The sequence below is a fragment of the Diceros bicornis genome, chromosome 21 (assembly GCF_020826845.1).
Source record: "Diceros bicornis minor isolate mBicDic1 chromosome 21, mDicBic1.mat.cur, whole genome shotgun sequence".
Taxonomy (NCBI): Eukaryota; Metazoa; Chordata; class Mammalia; order Perissodactyla; family Rhinocerotidae; genus Diceros; species Diceros bicornis.
The window spans coordinates 38,500,251-38,522,308 of record NC_080760.1 but is presented as its reverse complement, the minus strand read 5'-3'; the positions used below and the strand labels follow the sequence as shown (position 1 = coordinate 38,522,308).

Here is a 22,058-nt window from a genome sequence, read left to right as displayed (position 1 = left end):
CCTGGGGCTTCTCCATTTCTTGTTGGCGCTGCTTAACCCTGCCCTGCCTCCTGTAAATAGTTCATTCTTTAGCTCCCCTCAGTACTTCACTTCCTGCTGGGACCCTAACTCAGACACCTGTATGTACCATGTTCTAGGCAGTTCATATGAGCTTTCTCTAACGCTTACAACACCCCTGTGAGGGAAGCGTTATTGTGCCCATCTCTCAAGACGGGAAAACTGAGGCTTACAGTCCTACCCGAGCCCCACAAGTAGGAAGTAGTTAAGCTGAGTTTTGAATTCAGGCCTGGCTTTCATACCCAGACCCAGCTTCAATGCCCAATGAAAACAACACGTGCATCTTTGACTTGCCAAAAGCTTACAGGCAAGAGGTGATGACGACCTTGTGTGATGATTACCCTGAGAGGAGTAAGAACAGTGAACTTGACAAAGCCAAGGGCACCTGGGATTGGACTGTTACTCAGAGAAGGCTTCCCGGAGGAGGTGGTATTAACCTGACTCATAAAAGATGGGGAGTTATTCTGGAAACAAGGAAGAGGGACTGGCATGCGTAAAGGTCCAGAGCGAGGAGAGAAAGAGAGAAGGAGCTTTTTCAGCAGCTGCAAGCAGTACACAAATCCTGGAGCAGAGAACTCGAGGGGGAGGTAATGACAAGAGAGGGGCTGGGGCCTGATGGTGAAGAGCCGTGAGTGCTGAGCCGAGGAGTCGGGACTTAGACATTTTGATGTCGATGTTCGTAGAGGTGATGCTTATGCAGGGAGCACTGTGGTCATCTGTCCATGATTGCCAGCTCCTTCAGGACAGAACGCTTTCTATTTTAAACCTTCAAACCTAGCATGGAGCTCTGTATACAACAGGTGCTCAATAAATGAGACTGACAACTAAAAGAAAGACTTATAGTTGAGAGGTGCTCCTGTGAGTCTGAGCAGATGCTGCCCGTGCCCCACCCACGTCCCTGCCCTTCCTACTTCAGGGCACAGCCGCCTCACTTCTAACTGCCGACACCTGTTTCTTTGCTTGGGGGCTCTCTCTGGTTTCCGGGCCCACTTTGCTTCCTGAGAGGCTGGTCTGAAGTGCAGGGGAATTACAGCCCCTCAGGGAGCAGCCCACAGCAGTGACTGATGAGAGCTGGGGAGTAAGTACCACACCTGGGTCAACCCTCAGGTGGTATGACGCCGAGGGGCATGCAGTCCCCTGGGTGGATGAAGCCCCAGCTGCCCACTGGGGTAACTTGCTTGAAAATGCTCCACGTTCTGCTGCCTTCTCATCCCGGTCTCACTTCCTGGCTCCTCCACCAGAGCTTCCTCCACATCTCAAATAAACTATCTGCATTTGAATCTTCGTCTTGGGGTCTCCTGGGGAACTCAAACGAAGACAGTCCGATTCTTGGTTTCACGGCATGAAGCAACGCAGAATGAAGGGACTTCACGGCTAACCTTTCAGGGGCAGGGAACACCTGGAGTCTACAGCTGGTTAACGGCGGAAGCGGGATTTATCCCACCTGCAGCTTGAGGGCGCTAATCAGGCGCCATGTGCACAAGGAATGCAGGATCCTGTGTTCTAGTCTCGGCTCTGGATGCAGCATCATATGCTGGGAAGAAGGTGGGCTTTCAAGAGAGGCAGTCTGAGCCACATATAGGCAGGTAACCCTATAGGAAGTTATGTGGCACCTCAGTTTGCTCAGCTGGGAAATGGGAGCCACACCCACCGGGCAGGGCTGTGATGATGTCCACATCATGGTTTTACTTGTGACGATGTTTTACTTGTGAAAATGCAAGTAAAACAACGTCACTAAGAGAAACGAGGTTTCGTTCTAGTGTCTTTTTAGGAACTACTTACTCTGTGTTCTAACTGCTTTCTACATACCTCCATTCTAGCAATTATCTCATTACATGGGCAACACTGTGTATTTGCATATTTGCCACCCAGGAGACTGGAGGGGCCTAGAAGACGGGGGTCAACTTTGCATCCCAGTATTTAACCCCATACCAGGCACACAGCAAGCACTTAATGATTGTTTGTAGAATGAATGAATGATAAAAACGAAAGAATCCTTACAAAGGACATCTAGCAGTGATGATGGGTTCTCTGGAGCGTTCACTGCGTCTCAGTATTGCTCAGTCCTGCTACAGGCCAGGCGCTATTCTATGTACGGACAACACAACGGTGGCCACGGCCGCCACCTTCCTCCCTCAGGTGGCGGCTTATCCTCGGGGGGGAGAGAGCAGTGATCCTCAACCCAGGCTGCCCAGCAGGCGAACTGGGAAGCTTTTAAAAAGAATCCCCATACTCCAGAGATTCTTATTTAATTATCTGGGGTGGGGCCAGGCATTGGGATTTTTTAAAAGCTTCTCAGGTTAATATAATGTGCTGCTGGGCTACGTACCGGGGGGATCGAGAGAAAAAACAAGGTCACTTCAGAGAGTGAAGACGGCTGTGAAGAAAATAAAACAGAAAATGTGATTTAGCCCAGTGGGTCTAAAAGGAGGAGGAGGGAGGGATGGGACAGTTATGTCCCCCCAAGGGACATGTGGCAACGTATGGAGGTTTTTGGTTGTCACAACTAGAAGGCAGGTGCTACTGGCATCTAGCGGGTTGAAGCCATAGATGCTGCTAAACATCCTATAATGCACAGGACAATCCCGCCTGACAAAGAATTATCCCACCCCAAATGCTGGCAGCACCAAGATAGAGAAATCCTGGACTAGAGGGATGGGGAGCAGAGACCACTTCAGGGAGGGCCTCCCCGTGGAGGTGACAGCAGAGCGGAGACTCGAGTTCCAGCACAAGTCTCTGGAGGAAGCAATGAGGAGCACCGAGTATGAGGTGGGCCCAGAGCCACCCTCGCAGCCCTGAACAGAAAGACGCCAGATGGTTAAACCGCCGCGTCTGGCTCACACCACCTACTCACCTAAGAGCACTCGCACCTCTGCTCGGCGTCATTTTGGGGTTGTTTGCTGGGGTGGGGTGGGGGCAGGGAGAGGGAAATCCGGCTGCTTTTGCTTGGCTGCTTTCACTTTTAAGTCCCCACACCCCAGAGTCCCCACCCCCTTTCCAGGCTCAGAACCGGAAAGGGGGAAGGAGAGGGTGTCAATCCGGGCTGACCACTCAGGCGTCCCCAACACCACCTGCAGGCTCCCTTCCTCCTCTTCTCCAAAAGCATTTCCCGCTGCCACCCCCTGGTCCCCAAAAGCTCTAACTAGGAGGGAAGGGAGATTTCTTTGGAGACATCCTGCCAGCTTCCCCCAGCCCTGGAAGAAGTGATTTCCCAAGAGAAACAGGGATCCACAGAGCCGTCAATAAACACGGCATTCCAGAGGAGGAGGGGTGGGAGGGCAGCCCGGCCAGCTTTGCCCTCTCAGAGATGGCCCATTAACTTTTCCAGCCAGGCGCTGGGACCTGAGAACCTGCCAGCCCTCTCCCAGCCACCCCTTCTCTTTCCTTTTCTCGATGCTTCCCTGTAAATGAGTTGCAGCCCCATTGCCTTGGGAGCTTGGACTAGTGGGAGCTGCACAGAGCTGCCAGCTTGCTCAACACCGCGCAGGCTTTGTAAGGAAACGTCACAACAGCTCCATGGGCAATTTCGGTGGAAAGTCGAGTTCTTTTGTACAAGGCTTCCAGAAAGGTCTGAGTCAACAGGCTGCTCCAAGGGAGCCAGGGCGGCAGCAGGCCTCTGCCGGGCAGCCCTACCTGCAGAAATCCTGCCAACTGGGAGTGGGCAGAGCAAACCCAACCAACAGACTGCAGAGAGGCAAAGTGACGCGGAGGCTATAAGGCCACCTCCACTTTACAAGCGAGGAAACTGAGGCCACAGAAGGGAATGAATGACCCACTCAAAGTCAGCAGGCAGGGTGGCCCCAGGCCTCCTGACCCCTGCCTGTATGTGGAATTTCTTTCTGGCCACATACTTATTCCAGAATAATGGAAAAGTTCCATGTCGGTTCATCCAAACGGAAAGAGAGACTGTGCAGAACTGGCAGCCATTACCCTCCAAATGCGATGTGGGGGTGGGGGCCACTATAAACATCTCTGCTTCCTTAGTCTCTGGATTTCTCTTCCCCTTATGTTTCCAGAGTCCCCAAATATAAGCCCCGTGTCAAAATCCTGTTCCTGAGGAAAGTTGTCAAAGTCCCAACTCATGAAACTCCATTTCACAAAAAGGGTCATTGTGGGAAATTTGCAGGAATATGTTTACTTAAGTAATTATTAAGAATGATAATTTGCCCAATATTCCCTGAGAATTTTATTACAGATACCCATAATGAAGTAGGTAATTTTTTCATGGGTTGTTATTTTAAATAAACACTACACAAGCATATAGTGTCTTCATTCACTGAAAGCTCTGATTTACAGAACTGAATATCTACAACCCGGAACTTAGAAAACAAACATAAGCCTCCATGGATATTTTCTGCTGTTAAAGCTGTACACAAATACCTATGCACTGTCAAACAACAGACTCACAAATATTAAACTTTTCCGCTGTGCTGTGTTTTAGCTGTGCGTGAGTGTGTGTGCGTGCACCTGTCTACACATGATATAACTTCCAGTTGTAGGTTTTTGTTTTGTTTTTGTAAGTCTTTCAGGCAAGCCTCCCACACAGTTTTGAAAGGGGGAAAAAAACCTGAGTTCTTTGTTCTTTAGCTCTTGCAGCTTAGTACGATTCTCATCCTCCCTCCCTCCCTGCCCCTCTGCCTCCCCCCCACCCCCACCACGTCCCTTGGGAAAAGGTTTAGCTCTTAAGTGACCACTAGCTGCTCTCATGATTAACGCAGGCACTCACTGTTCATCTGTATTTCGGGTTACTGATAGCACATGGTACAAAGATGTTTCATCAGTTGCCAGGACAAATGACCAATGTGCCAGATCTCCAACAGCTTGCATCCCAGATATGGGCCACAGTGGGTCCACTGGTGCTGCCTGCCTCAGGAATTCCACAAATATTTATTGAGCATCTACTCTGCACAAGGGGTGGCCACACACAGCTTGGGGGCTCCACTATGCTTTCCAGGACACAGATACTACCCTCCCCCCCATTTTTGCAGAAGCCAAGAGTTGCAGGCACAGCACTAGCTTCCTTTAGGGGCGCCTAGAAAAGCTAGGGGCCACCACGACCCTGGCTGCAACTACCATGTGAACCCAGGACAGGGGAAGAGGACAGGATGGGATGTGGCTAGGGTGAAAGGGACATAATGGTGACTGGTGTCTTCTGTTGTCAACTGCAGGACAGGCCAACTCTAGCTGTACCAGATGAGCTAGGAGGAACGAAAAGCATTTTCTTTTTTCAAAAAGTAAATTCAAATGCCTGTTATTCGTGCAAAGCAAACGCGGAGGGTGGGGGGCAGGTTTCCAGAATCTCAGAAGAAAGTTGCCTCGATCTCAGGATCCAGCCAGGTCACCTAGACTGAGAGCTCCTCAATCAGAAAGACTGAACCCTGTTGGCTCCCTCATCGGATTCCCAGGATTACTAAAACCAAGTCTTCTACTCCATGGCAATAATCAAGTCACACATTTATTTTCTGGGGACCAAACACCATAATGTAATCTATGAGCTAAAAAATGTGAAGGTCACCAAAACAATATTTAATAGACTTCTCTGGATTTATCTCTCTCCCACCTGCACCCCTAAAAGTCTGAAATGATTAGCTCTGTCAGAGAACTTGGCATGAAATTCTAACACTGGAAAACAAACAAGAAAATAACCACAAAATAGTGAGGCACAAGTAAAAAGCACAGGGTTCTGGGCCAGTTTCCACTGCTGGTAATTTGACGTCATGCGTGTCCTTTACCTTCTCTGCGATGGAAGGAAGAATGGCCGCTGCCTGAACCACTCCCCCAGACCTGGGCACCAGGCGGGGACACGAGGCTTGTCAGCTCTCCTGCTCTGGACAGGGCAGAGGGGCCCTGAGCATTTCATAGCCTAGAGAGAGCCTAGGTCTCCTCTTCTACAAAACCTCAGAGGGCTGGACTAGGTGATCTTAAATGTTGGCTTTAATACTAGTTGGCTGACTGCTTGAGACAGAAACTAGTGCAAAATTGGTGACCGACAAAGGCTTGGCTGGCTAATCACAGGATCAATCGGTTGAAGAGGGTCCTTACTTTTCGAGCAGAGCCCAGAGGCCACATGCAATGTTTTCAGAGCCAAGATTCAAACACACGACCACTCCTGGGCAGCATGCTGGAATCAAGGTTCTTAAGTTACTTTTGAAGGACATTTAAAAAAATCTAGAAAGTTCTACAGAGAAATAAACAAGTCTAGATTTAGAGCAGTATCTCATTCACCACTGAGGTATCCCTAGTATTTAACATGGTGCCTGACGCATAGTAGGAGCTCGAATATTTCCTGTATAAACAAACAAGTGTCCAACATCCATAGCACTTCTGACACACCCCGGAATGTACAGGCAGAGCTGAATCCACAGAAAGCTTTCAACTACTCGCCTGAATAGCCTTGGTATTTAATCCCTGGCCTTTTCTGCATCCTCCAGCACACTCCCAACCTCACAAGTTGAGTGTTGAGATTAGAATCAGCTAGACCTATGAAGCTGGCCTCTGCCCCTTCCTAGCTGTTTCTTCTCCTCTCGGAGCCTCAGTTTCCTGATCTATTACATGCACATAATCAGGCCTCTCTCAGGAGGAAAGTAACAGTGAGGCCTTCCTGGGGAAGCTGGGTGGAGTATACAAATTAATCCACGTGGTGTTGAGAATCCGCCTGGCACATTGCATGCTGGTGGTAAATGCTAGCCATCAGAGTTCCTCTTGTTGTGCTCAGCATCATTAGTGCTTGGCAGTAATTAGGGGCTCATTAAATTTTAATTTTCTTTATGCCAGACAGGATGCTCAATGCAAAACCAAACTGTAATGGTATTCTACAAAATGTAAGAAAGGTAAATATGCTGCAAAAGATTTTTACTTTAATGTTTGGTGGTCTTTCAGATCATCGGGACTCCTTCTCCACACACCACTGGGTGAGACAACGGAGCACCTTCCTTCAAGCCAAAAATGGCACTGGACTAAGTGTCGGGAAGCTCCACTCACATCTGGGCTTTGCCACTGATCCTCAGCCAGGCTGAAAGGAACAAGGATTGCTGGACAGAGACACAACTAGCCAAACAGTCACATGCTCCCCCATGCTTCCCAGGCTCTTTGCAGTTAGGCAGGGTCGTGTGAGCAGAAGTGACACCTTTCAAGAGTGTGTATGTGACTCTTTTCTTTTCTTTTCCTCTCTAGCAGCCTGAAAGCCAACTGCTGGAAATGATGTGGCTACCAAACTGAGGCCACCTAGATCCCTAAGTCACGGCTTGGAAGAAAGCTACCTTGAAGAGCTGTGTCCTTCAGTGCACTTCACGGGAGTGAGAAATAGACCTTGCTTTGTTAAGCCACTAGGATATCAGGGTTTATTTGTCACTGCATCATAGCTTAGCCTAACCTGACTGCTCATATATTTTATTCAGTGCTTATTCCAGAAAGTTCATGCATGCTTGTCACAGAATGGCCAGTTATTCTCTATACGCACACACCCACACGCACACAATTGAAATCCCAATGAGATCATGTCCCCTATCACACAAAATGGCCTCATCAGCTTATTAGGATTTAGTAAATTTGGCCATCTCTCTCATGGCAGATATTTTTTTTTCTTCCCTCCCCAGAGGAAAAAAATGGGTGACAAAACTGTCAGAGGACAAGTATCTTGAGAACGAGAAGCTGCCTTAGTGCCAAGAAGCACCTTCCAAGTGAAAGGAAAAAGATGTTCCTTTTACCCCTTCTAGTTGTGCGGCCTTTCATAAGCAAAATCTTAAACTCTGGAAGGGAATACGGGGCCAGTGGCTCTGTATCCCACTTGCTAAAGCATTTAACCCAGAATCTTACTGCCCTTTACCTACCAAACACTTCAGTACTGTGATGTTGCAGTGCCTGGGCTCTGATGTCACTCACAGCTGGTTTTAAATCCCAGCTCTGTCATTTACCATGTATAACTTGGGCAAGTTAATTTCTTGAAGGCTCAGTTTCTTCATACGTGAAATGGGTATAAAAATTTCTACCAAGCAGGGTTGTTGAGAGAATTAAATAAAATAAAACAAGGTAGAGCATACAACACATTTGGTTCAATTGCTGGCATACAGCAGGCATTCATCAGTTTGGCCTTCTTCCTCCTTTCCACTTTGAAAGTAGAGTTTGGTCTCAAGTTCAGACTGTCAAAAAAAAAAGTTTAATATTGGAAATAGCAGAAAGAACCTGCGATACACCTGTGAAATTGCTGTAGGCGCCACACAGGAAGGTGGAGAGGGTGTTCACGAGAGAAACAAAGAGTACAGCCGAGTCAGAGGCAGGACGGGGACCTAGGTTGCACGCAGAGGCCAGATGTCCACATGAGGTAGCGGGGCTGAGCCAGGGAGGCAAGCAGATGGGCAGAGTGTGGCCAAGAGACCCTGATCCTGAGACAAAGCCAGCCTGGGACGGACGGAAGCTTCCTTGACTGCTTCCTGTTACGAAATGGTCCAGCGACTGTCCTTCCAGTGACTAGGACCTGCCATCAGGGGCAGCAGCGAGCAGAAACTCATTTTGCTAACTTGTTCTGACCCAGAGTACGGGCTCCCAAACAGGCTCTGAAGAAAGGGTCATTTACTCATTCATATAACCGTCCAATCACGTGAAACATATTCATTTTGGACCTACTCAGTGGGCCAGCCCTGTGCTGGTGCTGGGAACATGGAGACAAATAGGAAACTCTTCCCTGGGTGGGAGAGGTGGCTCATAGCTTTTCAGGGAGACAGATGTGCAAACAGATCAGAATCCACGTGCTGAGGCTTCTAAGGGGTTACTTCCATGGCACACTAGCCTCTCGGAGGAGAGCACAAGTATCTCCACAGCAGGAAGAAGTAGGTTTTGCTAAGTTTGTAGGATGAATCTCTCCGGGCGGAAGAACCTACTTGTGGAAAGGAATGAGGGGGGAGAGAGGATGGCACATTCAGGGTTTAGGGTCAGCCTTGTACGGCTGAAGTGTGGGGCACACGGCAGAGGCGGAAGTGATTATAGCAAAATACGCCTGGCAGGTAGAGGTCAGCTCTCAAAGAGCCACCACGTCAGAGTCAGGAATTTGGACTTGATACTATGGGTCAGAAGTTACTAAGTGGCCGTCCTCAGTATGGACAGGAAAGCCCGTTTGAAAAAAATTGATTTTGAATGTCTTTAGACTGGGCACATGCTTCCGACTTTGACCCCCTCACCACCACTTCCTACCATCCTACACTTGACCCCTTCCCTCTTTTATGCTACCTGTGAAACCCCGGAAAGCATTTGGGTTTATGACTCCTGGGCAACTGGTGACCAGTGGAGGTTTTTAGGAGGTTAGCAAAACATGATCAGACTTGGTGTTTTAAAAGCACTTGTCAGTGGAGTTGAGTGACAGATGCCACCACATGCATTCCTTCCAATAAGACTTCCTCCTTCCCTCTTACTGAGGAAACCAGATGAAAAAGATCAACTCTGGAAGAGTTTCTGCTCACTTTTGGGCAGTAAGGCCCAGCAGGACTTCCCCCTCCTATTTCAACACACAGCACATGTGTACTCTTTTCTTCAACTCGATTTATCATTTAAACAACCATTCATCGAGCAACCACTTAGCCAGAGCTAGGTGTTCAGGTTGCAGAGGGTGGGGGTGGGGAGGTGGGAATCCCAGTGTAAAGCCCCAGTGTCCAGCAAGCCTGCAGTCTCGTCCTGGCACCAGCACACGTGAGACCACTGGTGTCCGAGAGAGAGCAGGCTTCTGAGACACGTGGTGACCCTACACCACAGAGAGTCCATGCTCGGGTGTGCCAGCAAGTGTGTGCCAGGCAGTGTGTGCACAGGGCTGGGGAGGGCACCAGCCAGGAGGTCTGAATGCCTGCCTTTGGTCCTGTGCTTCTGCCAGCAAGCTGCCTTCCCCCCAGGCAGGACCTCTGAGCCTCAGTTATTAAGAGGTGGGTCCATTTAAGCCACATGCAAAATCTCTGTGGCCTTTGGTGGAACCGAGCAAGAAAGCTATCATTTGTATCATTTCTGTAACTGACACATATCTTCAATATCTAGAAATCTTGAAGTTGATTCCCCAAATCTCCCACCAGGATCAATCAGTGCACTCCTCCCCAACCTGAAAAGGCCAGCAGGCTGATCTGGTTACAACCACGGCCACAAACAGGGCCCCTTCTCCCAACTGGGGAAAACCAATCCAGCAGAGAGAACCCAAGGCCATCCCTTCCCAGGCTCCCCTGGGCCCCCACAAGTATCGTCCCTCAGGTATTTTCTCACACCTGGGAGCACAGGCATTGCACTCTGGCTTTGGAGAGAACAGAACCAGACACGGGGTGTCACGTTCAGACACGGCTACAGCCTAGCCGGGGAAAGCCGTGAGCTGAAGTGGAGACAGTGCTGGGCTCTGTGGATGGACCCGCCACTCCCAGGACAGGCTCGGCAGGTCTGAGAGCCTGGACGGCCAGTTTCCTTCATCCCAGGCCACTTCCTGGTCACTAGGTGATGGCCCCTTCCGTGGGGTGGGAGTGAGGCTCCTGGTCAGAGATCCAAAGCACAAGGATACCCCTCAACCTACAGGAACTCAGGCAGCCTCACAGCACGTAAGGTCAGAGATGTGTTAGTGACAACACAACAGCACCAGTCAGCATTTCTAGGGCGCTGCCCAGGTGCCAGGTGCTGTGCTAAGTCCTTCACGGGTATTATCCCCTGCAGCTTGGGCAGGGATTCTGCCTCTGCAAGTCCAGCCAGGCTAGCTGCATGGGGCTGCAAACGCACAAATGCTCCAGCCAGACTGAGAACACCTCCAGACAAGGGGCAGTGGCTTGGTCACCTTTGTATTCCTCTTCCACCCCCAACACTGAGCATAGTGCCCTACACACAAGGAGCAAGGTGGTGGCAGGGCCAGGACAAGGGTAAGGGAAGTGGCTAACTAGGCACCCAGGATGCAAAATTTAAGGAGGCACTCCCTCTCAGGTGCCGACCCTGCACTTGTGCCCCATGAGAGTGAGTGCCACCTTAAATGTCACACAGTGAACGCCTCCTTTGCTTCACCCTAGTCCAGGCTCTGGGTAGTGACTGGTCAGACTGGTGCATGTGTGAATCCTGCTTCTCTGCTCTCTAGCCCTGTGACTGACCTTCCCCACCCTGTGCCTCAGTTTCCTCATGTGTAAAATGGGGCTTATGACAATACCAAGGCTTGGCGAAGATAAGGAGAAATCAGAATCCTCCTACGCTGCTGGTGGGATGTAAAATGGAAACAGCTAGAAGAATAGTTTGGCAGTTTCTCAAACCACATGACCCAGCAATTCCACTCCTAGGTGTCTACCTAAGAGAAATGAAAACACACGTCCACACAAAGACTGTCCACACAAAGATTGTACCCAAATGTTCACAGCATTATTATAACAGCCAAGATGCAGAAACAACCCAATTGTCCAGCAACAGGTAAATGGATAAAAAAATGCGAAATCATGGGCTGAACTGTGTTCCTCCCAAATATCTATGATGAAGGCTGTATATATGGCTTTTAAATAGGTGATTAAGTTTAAATGAAGCCGTTAGAGTGGGCCCTAATCCAATCAGACTGGTGTTCCTATAAAAAGAGGAAATTTGCACACACAGAGACACCAGGGATGCACGTGCACAGAGAAAAGGCCAGGTGAGGACACAGAGAGAAGGTGGCCATTTGTGAGCCAAGGAGAGAAGCCTCAGGAGAAACCAACTCTGCTGACACCTTGATCTTGACTCCCAGCCTCTGGAAGTGTGAGAAAATAAATGCTTGTTGTTTAAGCTACCCAGTCGCTGGTATTTTGTTATGGCAGCCCCAGCAGACAAATACAGGTGGTATATCCAGACGATGGAATATTTTTTAACCATAAAAACCATGAAGTACTGATGCATACATGGGTGAATCTCAAAAACATTACACTAAGTGAAAGAAGTCAAACACAAAAGAGCTCATATTATATGATTCCTTCTATATGAAATGTCCAATAAAGGCAAATCTATAGAGACAGAAAGTAGATTAGTGGCTGCCTAGGGCTGGGGAAAGGGGGTTGGAGAAGGGGATGGAGAGTGACTGCTAATGGGCACAGGATTTCTTTTTGGGGTGATGGAAATGTTCTAAAATTAAATTGTGGTGAAGGTTGCACAACTCAGTAAATATACTAAAAATCAATTAACTGTACACTTTAAATGGGTGAATTTTAAGGTATGTACATTACATCTCAAGCTATTTTTTAGATGCTGCTAATGCTAATACCTACGTGCAGAGCTGCACAGCGCCTGGCACACAGGGAGAGCCCAATACATCATAACTGGGACTACTTCTTATGGTCAAATAAGTATCTCCTGCTCTATTGAAAGTTCTCTAAGGTGCCTCAAAGTTCCTTTATTTTTAGGGGGACTTTGGGGAAACTAAACTGGGCAGTCACTGGTGACTCTGTGTCCCTAAGTGACCCGTCCCTGCCCACACAGGACTCTCAATCAGCTACTTCTGGCTGCAGCAGCCATGATGTGGTTAAAACTGCTCAAGTCTTGGATTCCGCAGACCTGTGTTGGAGTTCCAGCTCTGCCCTTCACGCTATCTGCTCATCAGGGTTGCTGTACAAATGACCTGGGCTATGGTGTGAGGGTGTATGGAGCCTACACACAGTTGGTATTCAATAAATTGGGGAAAAAACCACAACTCATGCATGAGAAAGCCCTTTGTTAAGCCCCGAATGCACGCCCATCTTTGCTGTTATCCTCAGCGCTGGCTGGTGGCTCAGCCACTGGTTCTAATCTGTGGAGGAGGAGCCACAGCCCTCTGGGTGGAGCCACAGGTGCAAGGATGGCAGGAGAGGCTGCATGCACCACGACTTCAGAGAACCAGGTGTGGTGTAAGACTGCCTGGCTTCCAGAAACCTTGGACAAAGGAATTACCCCCTCGGTGCCTCCTCACCTGTTAAATGGGGATAACAGAGTCCTTACATCTCTCACGAGTGGCATGAGCTAACCCACAAAAATCCCTCAGCATTGTGCAGAGGATGTCAGTAAGGGCAGCTACAATGACCAACTGGTGCAGCTGTTGCTGGTGAGTGCCAAACCACCGTGAACTTCCTGAGGGCAGGAACCTTGTTTTCTTCCCCCGGCAGGTGCTCAGTGAGTGTTTGCTGATTGGACAGAGGAAAAGAAACCGGGAGGGAAGGTACTGTGATTGAGCCGGCTGGTTAGGGAAGGCCCAAGGAAACAGAAGGGCCTTCAGCTAGACTGTATAGCACAGGCACAATAATATGCTGCCATGTGATTGTGTAACCTTGGGCAAATTCTCTTACCTCTCTGGGCCTCAGTTTCCCCAAGCTGGACTAGGTGATCCCTGAAGTGTCTTCCAGCTAGAACATTCCTTGATCCTACTAATGCACCATGTTGCGATTATTCTCATCCCCCCGACATCCCCCTTTAGGGATCCCAGAGGACATGAGACTTTGTACCAGAAGACCGATAAATCCCATTTCTGAAAGTGCTGAAGTCAGGCCACATCCAATTTCACACTGTCGAGTATAGCCGTCAGGCTGTGCAACGCCTATCATTAACCCACCGAGAGATCGAAACCATTTCCACTCTGTGGCTCTGTGCACCCAAAAGGCCAGCTCTTGGAAACAATGTGAAAACTCCCAGCTCTCCTGAACTGCGTGGCTCCGGAGAAGTTCCGCGCATGCTCAGAATCACTTCTGTAACACCAAGTTCCCCGGAAGAAAGTAACAGGCCATTCCACTGGATAATGAAACCTCAACGCTCTCTGTTAGGGGAGGTTAGGTGAGCATCTGTGTTTCTCTCCGCTCCAGCCTGGAGCCACCGCCAGCCCTCCCCTCAAATTTCTTGGCCAAGGGGCAGTCTCTTTTTCCAGCTTCTAGCTGTCAGGCCATATCCCTCCATTACCCACCCCTCTCCCCGACAAAAAAGCAAAGACACACCCCACCCCTACCAGTGCTGGCATTCTGGTCTCTCCCTACTCCCTCTGGGGCACCACCCACCATAAACAACTTGGCCATGACATCCAGCTCTGACCTGGCTTTGTGCAAATTTTAAAGGAGCTGTTTCCAAAAAGACAAGGGTGCAGAGCAAAAGAAGCTAATTTCTAAATGTCCTCCTCCGCAGGCGAGGGAGATTCCATGGGGGCACTGGTTACACCCGGGGCCCAAGGGAACGTGTGATGGCTCTGTCCTTAGAGCAGTTCAGCCCGGTCTTGTATTTTAAGAACAGCAGGAAAGTAATGTCAACTGAAAGGAGTTTTCTGTGCGATATTTAACTACATAAATGGCTCTGCAGCTGGAGAAAGCCACAGGCAGACGTGTTATGATTCAAGGGCCCCCAATTACAATGATCCTTTTTTATTGTATAAAAACAGCAACACAGCCATTCTCCACCCTCCCAAGGCCTGGTCCCTCCATCCCCTTCCCCCACTGGCTGGCAAGGTTGTTCAGCATCCTGAAAGCAGCACCCAGATTCTCCTTGGTCTCCAACTTTGCAGCTCTCAGCCCTCTGGGATTCCTTCTCTCTCCAGAGCCAAGGAGGAGGGGGTGGAGGGGGTGCAGTGTCCCCTGGAGAATGTTCCATTATAGACACTGATAGAGGCTTTAGAATTGTCTTTTTGGTGGTGGGGGGAGGGGTCAAAGGATAACAGGCACAGATTTGGAATTCTCTCCTGTTTCGACTAAACTCACATATACGTACTCACGCATGCATGCACACACCTCTGCACCCCTTTAGCAGAAAAGCAATCAGACTATCCGTAAGCGCGTTCTAAAACCGTCCCTTCTCCCCACACTTCCATCCAGGGGGGGTGCAGCTGGCCTCCAGAAGACTTCAGAAAGACCTGGTGATGACTAAGAGCATCAGCTTTGGAATCAGGATGATCTGAGTTCGAATCCTGAGTTGGCTTCCTTCTCTCTGTGACCTTGAGCAAGCACCTAACCTCTCTGAGCTCTGGTTTCCTGTCTTTAAAATGGGGCCATACCACTGTTCTCAATGCCCTCCTCGCGGTCAGACTAAATGATGTGGTGCAGGGAAAGTGCTTAGCAGACTGCCTGGCACATAGTAGGCACTCAATTTTCGGCAGCTGTTGCTGCTCTTAGGATGGCGAACACTGTTTGTGGTGTGTCTGGGTGTGTAGGGAGCTCTGTACTTGTTCAGCCTCGCCAGCCAAAGTGGACAAGGCTGGGGGGTTGGCAAGACGGCTGTAGGGGGCACGAATGTCGGCCCCACTGAGGAGTGTTTTCTCGAGTCTTTCTGCAACACCGATTTAAACTGTCACGTGCACAGCCCATGCACCCATGGTGCCTCCTCCTTCATTTAGATGTCTGGTCCTTCTTCAGTTTTCTGCAGATGTTCTGGAGCCCAGACGCTGCAGCTGCAGGCATCCAACCAGGCCAAGGAGACCCTGTAGCCCAGGAACTTGCATTCACCCTTCCCCTACCCTTCTCAACAGCAGGCCCCTTCTCTCTCCCACAGAGTCTGCCCTGGGCCCCCAACAGGGAGATCTGCTCCCAAGGAAGGAGCTAGCTCAAGGTGGCTGCTCTCTGAGGCCCCCGGGAGACATAAATCCACCCCCCACACTGAACTTGACAGCAGATGGTTCTAGGATGTTGCTGGTTTCCCCCTGCAAGGTAAACCCATCGTGTGCTTCCCACTTTTCCATCCCAAACCAAGCCTGTGCACCCCTAAAATATAACACAAATCTCTTACATCCAAGTGAACGCCTGGGTCACACTCCTTAATATTCGATCCCCCATGGATCAATAGCACAAGCATTTCATTCACTGCAGATTCTATGCATTAACTACTATTGCAGTGAAATGCTGTGTTGTAAGATTTCACCTCCACAAAGTGTTTCTAGTACTAGGGGATTGGAGGGGGGCAGAAAGAGGAAGAAAGTGTGCGAAATGTGGTGTTTAACAGGTAACTTGTTCACCAGGGGATAAAAAAAGGTGTCAGCAAGAAAACTGGTTCTGGCTCTGCTCTTTTCTATTCCATTTTAAAGTTTGGGTAAAAACTGATGTACTGTTGGCAGGACTGTTTTTCTCCTTGGGGGTCTGTCACACACACGTGCACACACACACACTCACACCATTGCCAATCAACCCCTCTTAAATGCATGACTACAAGCATAAGAACAGGAAACAGACTGTGGGTGGATGTTCTTAAAATCACAACCTGTTCGATGTAGGGTGGGGGCCTTAGTGGGGGGAGGAGAATTGGTAGGGAATTTTTTTTTTTCAGTTAAAAATGAAACTACCTTGTGATTAGTAAAAACAATGTCCACTTTATTGCCTATCACAGGGGCATGTGCGCAGCCAAGCATCCTTTCAGAACTGGCTGTTGGATTTGACCATGACACAGCACATTACAGCACCTGACCGCTGTACCAGGGTCTCACTGCGACATTCTGGGAGAGCTTTCCACTTCCGTAGTCGCTGAGACTTGCCACAAACGAGGGCATGTGTATGGGGGAGGAGGGAGGAGAATGGCAATGAGATAGGGACAGTCTGGGTCTTGGCATCAATGAGAAAATCCATGCATGTTAATTATTTGGCACCTCAAGGTTACAGTAAAGTCACATCCCGAGGTGGTGGCAGTGACGATGATGATGGTGGTGGTGATGATGGTGTTAACAGGTAACGTTTACTGAGCACAACCCATGTGTGAGGTGCTGTGCTAAGCCCTTTTATCACTTTCTGCTTCACAACAACCCATAAGGCAGCTACTAGAAGGATCTCCATTTTAGAGATGAGGAAACTGAGGTTTAAAGAGGGCAGTAATAGCCCAAAGTCACCAAGCTAATAAATGGATCAAGGATGTCGGTCCTTGCTGGAGGAATCCAGTATGGGGACCCTGACGGGAGGGCCACCAAGGCCCTCTGTATCATCCCCTCAATTTAAAGCAAAGGTGAAGGGTCATGACCAGTTATGAGCGGAGGAGGAGCAGGTAGGACCCGGGAGACCGAGGGTCAGGAGAAAGGCAAGTGTGATGTTTGGGGAGTTAATGGTTCTCCCTTCCAGCATTTTCGGTTCCAATAACTGAGTAACTATGAAGGAGAGCTAGTTACCTCCTAGTAACAGCTGACTAACATGAGGTTAATTTTGGATTCCTACTGGCAGGACCTAAAAGAAAGTCTCCCCATCATTCCTCACTTTCTTATTGCACGCTGTCTTCTTTTTGCCCTAAGGCAAAACTGGTCCCCTGGTCTGAAACTTTCCAGAACTCATTTTATTTCAAATAAGAACCAAGATGATTTGTCTCCACAAGGCACACTGCTGTCAGTCTTACCTTCCTAAAACACATCACATTCCCTCCTCAGAAACCTGCCATAGCTCCCCAGTACCTACAGACTACAAGCCAACCTCCTCCACATCCACCTCCAAGTCTGGCGTCATCTCTTTGCACAACCTGGCCTGCACCCCCTCCCCACCTCCCCAGAACACACACGGCTTCCAGGACGCAGTTTGACCCGCATCAGGAATATCTTTCTTCCTCTTCTCATCTTAGGCACGCACACTGTATCTGTCAACTCAACAACTGTTCCAACATTCACCCCTTCTGCCTTAACAAGATGGACCCCAATTTGTTCATGGCAGCAAGGTGCCTAACTAAAAATATGTAATTGCCTCCCACCCTGGTAGTTTTTCGTGGCCACCATGGCACAATGGTCGACGAGCTAAAGACAGAAGTCCCTGGGAGGGGTGGCCCTTCCCAAACATAACAGTAAAGCCATACCAGGTAAATATTCTTTGTGCCTCACTCATCCTACTTTCTCTTTCTTGGAATGCAGATGTGAGGCCTGGAGATGCAGCAGCCACTTTTCCATCAGGAGACGATAGACCTGGGGCCACAGGTCTATGCACTAAGGACGGTAGAGTGGCAAGACAGAGCCTGGTTTCCCAGTGGTACAGCTGAGGCATCATCCCACCCACCCTTCTTGTTGTCTGACGCAGATAAGCCCCTGTCTGCTGAAATCACCGGTGGGCAGGATTTCTGTTGCTAACAGCTGAATGCAATGATATCTGACACAATTTCAGACACTGTTCCTCCTCATTCATGGGTCAGTTCAGATGCTTACCCCTCTGGGAAATCCTCCACGATTCCCTCAGAGCACAATAATTACGCCCTTCATTGTCACTTTTCTCAATTATAACACTTATTTAATCCTGCTTGATTTGGCCTAATGAGTGTTTCCCTGCCAGTCTGCTCAAACTCCTAGAGGGTGAGGGGCTCTATCCCACCAGCATCTTCATAATGGCTGGAGCAGCGCACTGGAATGTGGAGTGGGCGTGTTCTGAGGTCCAGCACTCCACTTATTAGCTGTTTGGTCTTGGGCGAGTTAGACAACCTCTCTGTGCCTCTGCTTCCTCATCTATAAACAGGACAGAATGAGAGTTCTTACCCCACAGGGTTGTCATAAAGACAAAATAGTTTAATCATAAGCACTGAGAGTCCCTGGCATATAAAAGTCTTAATAACTGCGGGATCTTATTAGTGTGATGAATATTGTAGTTGCTGAATGAAAAGATAAATCAACACATAGTTGCTAAACAAATGAACAAAGCAATGAAACCCAGGAAAACTGCTATGAGTTCAGAGCCCAGGGCGGTGGTCACTGTGTCCTCTTTCCTGCTTGCTCCTGACTCTTTTCATTCTAACTACAACAGCCGAGGAGCTGCTATAATAGGGTGCTTAAGGCTATCAGTAAGGTCTGGCTTTGAACACTGACTTCGCTTTTTGCTGTGTGGCTTTGGGCAAATTTCTTCACCTCTCTGGGCCTCAGTTTCCTCAACTGTAAACTGGGAATAACAATAGTACTTATAGAGTTATGGAGAGAATTAAATGATAAAGCACGTTAAATACACAGCATTGTGCCTGGCATGCTGAAACAGTCATTGTTAGCAACCGTTATCAAACATTGTCATTCTTCTTCTTGTCAAATGCACGGCATCCCACCGAATCACATGGCCCTGATGTGGACGAGACACTTGGGGTGGCGTCACCTTTGGGCATGTCAAGATGCACTGCATTTACACCGGGGGACTACCCTTCTTCAGTGCCAACAAACAGCTATGTCGTTTTGATTTTTCCTTTAAATGGAGATTAGTTAATATATCTGATTTACCCTAAAACCTTGGTCTCTGAATTTCCCCCTTAACTTCAGATGGATCCTTCATTGACATCAAACCTGGCCAGAAGGAACACCTGTGCACACAAGAATACTCAAAGGGCAGAGTGTTTCAACAGCAACAATATGCCCACAGACCACGGGTCCAGTTATGGTTGGTGACACATTTCAATCTTGCTTGTAGATTTCTTTCCCATCTTAAAAGAAGATATGTATACAGCTTTATAGAACTTTCCCTTAAACTTAAGTCAAACCGTTATAGTTGTCCCATTCAAGCACCTGAGGGCTCCATTCATCTATTTTTACCATTACACATGCCATTTTACCAGATATTTATTCCACTTGGTTGTCATCCAAATACTTTTTGACATTACTGCCCTGGGACTGAACTGCTTCAACTCAGTGCCCTCATAAACAGAAAATCACCTTTTGACTGAAATCTTGACGAGCTCTCAGAAGCTCAGCCCTTCACTTCAACAGGCATTAATTTCTGCTCTACAGAAAGGAACGAGTGTGCGTGTGAGTGTGTGTAAGTGTGTGCGCGGGGGGGGGGGGGCGGTGTTTTAAGAGGGTAATTGTGGGAGGGCTGAGCCACCCAAAGAATGAGGGGGAGGGATTCCTGCCTCCCAAATCCTGCCCAACAGGGCCTGTCTCAGCCCTGGGGAGGTGCTCACTTGGAGAGAGAAGGTGATCATCAGAGACCAGGTGGGGGGAGAACTCTAGGGCCTGATCCCTGGGGCCCAAGCTGGGCAGCGCCTCCTTCAAAGGGGAGGGGTCCAGGGAAAGTCACTATTCCCCACTCCCTGCTACCTACCTCCCGGACGGACAAACAAAAGGCCATCGCGGCACAGCTGAAGGCAGAGACCCCACTGGCTCTGAAGCCGCTCAGTCAGGTGGAAGCCCGAGCAAATCACAACTTGGCTTCTCCGTCAAGTTTTCTCCCCAGCCTAACACACCGCCCTCCTCCTCCGCCTCCCGAGCTCCGCACAGCTCCGAGGCCAAGGGGACTGTCCTGTGATGCTCACTGGCTTCCAACTTTCCGCTCCTCTTCGTCTCCGCAGCCTCCTGCAAAGCGGCTGGGAAAAGGGCAAGTTGGCCAAGGCGGGGATACCAAGTCCCGGGGAGGCTACAAAGCAGCTGCACCCCCAACAAAGATGAAGCTCGCGTGGGGCCGACGGAGAGCGCCGGCTGCCGTTCCGGGGGCGGCCGTGGGCTCGGGCGGGCAGAGGCGGGGCGTGGGCCAGCCGGCGGCGGACAGCAGGACCGGGGTGCCCCGGCCCCCCGCGGCCCCTCCCCACGCGGGTTCCCCGGCACCTGAGCGGGGCGTGGGGACAGCGCCGCGCTCCGGCCCTGCCCGCGCCAGGTAGCTCGGCCGCGCGCCCGCCGCCTGCAGCCACCAGGAGCGCCGAGAGGAGCGGCAGCCTCAGCCCACGGCGTCATGCTTCCTGCCACCACAGTACGGCGAAGCGTCACCAGGAGCGCGGAGAAGAGGGGAGAGCGGGGGAGGGAGGGGAGCACACACGCGCAGCCCCCCGCCTCCGAACCCCGCGGAGCCGGGGCCACGTCCCGGTGGAGTCCCCGCGGGACCTGCCCCGTGTGCACAAAGCGCCGCGGTCGGGCCGAGAAGGGAGGGAGCCGGCCCCGAAATAAATAAATAAAAACAGAGTCGGGTCTACGTAACGCCCTGTCGAAAGCGGACGCCATATTTTTTTGTGGCTTATGTCGACATAGGGAAACGTAGACATGTTTTTCCTCCTCCTCCTCCTCCTCGGTCTGGCTCCCATTTATCCAAACTTGTAATCAAAACTCTTAAAAAAAAAAATCCGCCCCCCCCCGTATCCTCTTATTTCCTCCCACCCGCAAAAAGAGCCCGCATCCCCCCCCTCGCGCACCCCCCCTTCCAATCACAAACCCGGCCAAGTCCCATTAAGAACACATTTTCGGGAGCCGCGGCGGCGGTGGGAAAGTTGGGCTGGAGCGGCCGGCGCCCGGCGTGCGGGGCTCGGGGCTGGCGGCGCCGGGCGGGGGGTGCTCCGCGCCGAGGCGAAGTTTCTTACCTGCGCCGGGGCTGGGAACGCGGGGACCCGGGCTGGGAGCGCGGAGACGCGGCGCGGGCGTTCCAAAATGGAACTCTGCTGGCTCCCCCCACCCACTCCCCACTCCCCACCCGGCGCCCGGCTCGGGCTCCGTGGGAAAGAGGGGGACAGCCAGCCTGCCAGACAGACGGACAGAAAAAGCCCCCGTACGGAGAACAGTGGCCAAAATTTTAAAAAGAAAAAAAAAAAAAAAAAAGGAGAAAAAAAAGGGGAAAAAAAAATGTCTCGATCAGTGGGGAATCTACGCCAAAACCCACATGATCTGTAACGTCAGCATGCGTATTTGCATACGATACCACCACCGAGCTGCCACCCGGGCTCGGGTTCCGCAGAAAGTTACAAAGTGAAATTCAGCCCCCTCCGGAGACGCCGGCGAAATGTCATTTTCAGGCGGGAGCTCGGGGGGAGGCTCGCCCTCAAGGCGCTGGTTACTAGCCAAGGTTGGGGGTGGGTGGGCAGTAAATTAACTTAAAAGTCTGAACCCAGTAACGGACTCGGTGGAATTTCTGCGAGGGGAGGAGGGGGAGGCGCGAGCGAGATCATTGAATATTAAGCACGACCCGGCCGAACCCTCCCGGTGCAATACCCATTTTCTTTATGAAAAGTTCAAGGTGTCACTGATGAGCTCAAGAAACTGTTGATCCTGACCACGTGGAGTGGCGGACCCGGGGACCGCGGGGCGCGGCTGCTCGCCCTGCGCCGGCGGCTGCCGGACCCCGCGTCCCTCCCGCAGCGCCAGGGGCCGCGCGCGGGTGGGGCCGCCGGGCGCCCGGGGCGCTGCCTGCGCTTTCTCCCGCCTTCGG

The 22,058-nt window shown here is 50.4% G+C and overlaps 1 protein-coding gene across 3 annotated transcripts in view; it reads right to left on the bottom strand.

Moving 5' to 3' along the window:
- The window catches only part of ZHX2 (zinc fingers and homeoboxes 2), a 153,198-nt gene extending 131,517 nt beyond the window's left edge, over nt 1–21,681 (bottom strand). For all 3 annotated transcript variants that reach the window (XM_058564874.1, XM_058564873.1, XM_058564875.1), the window contains exon 1: nt 21,217–21,681. The gene's annotated coding sequence lies outside the window, so the exon portion shown is untranslated. The remainder of the gene's footprint in view (nt 1–21,216) is intronic.
- Between the last annotated feature and the right edge of the window lie 377 nt (nt 21,682–22,058).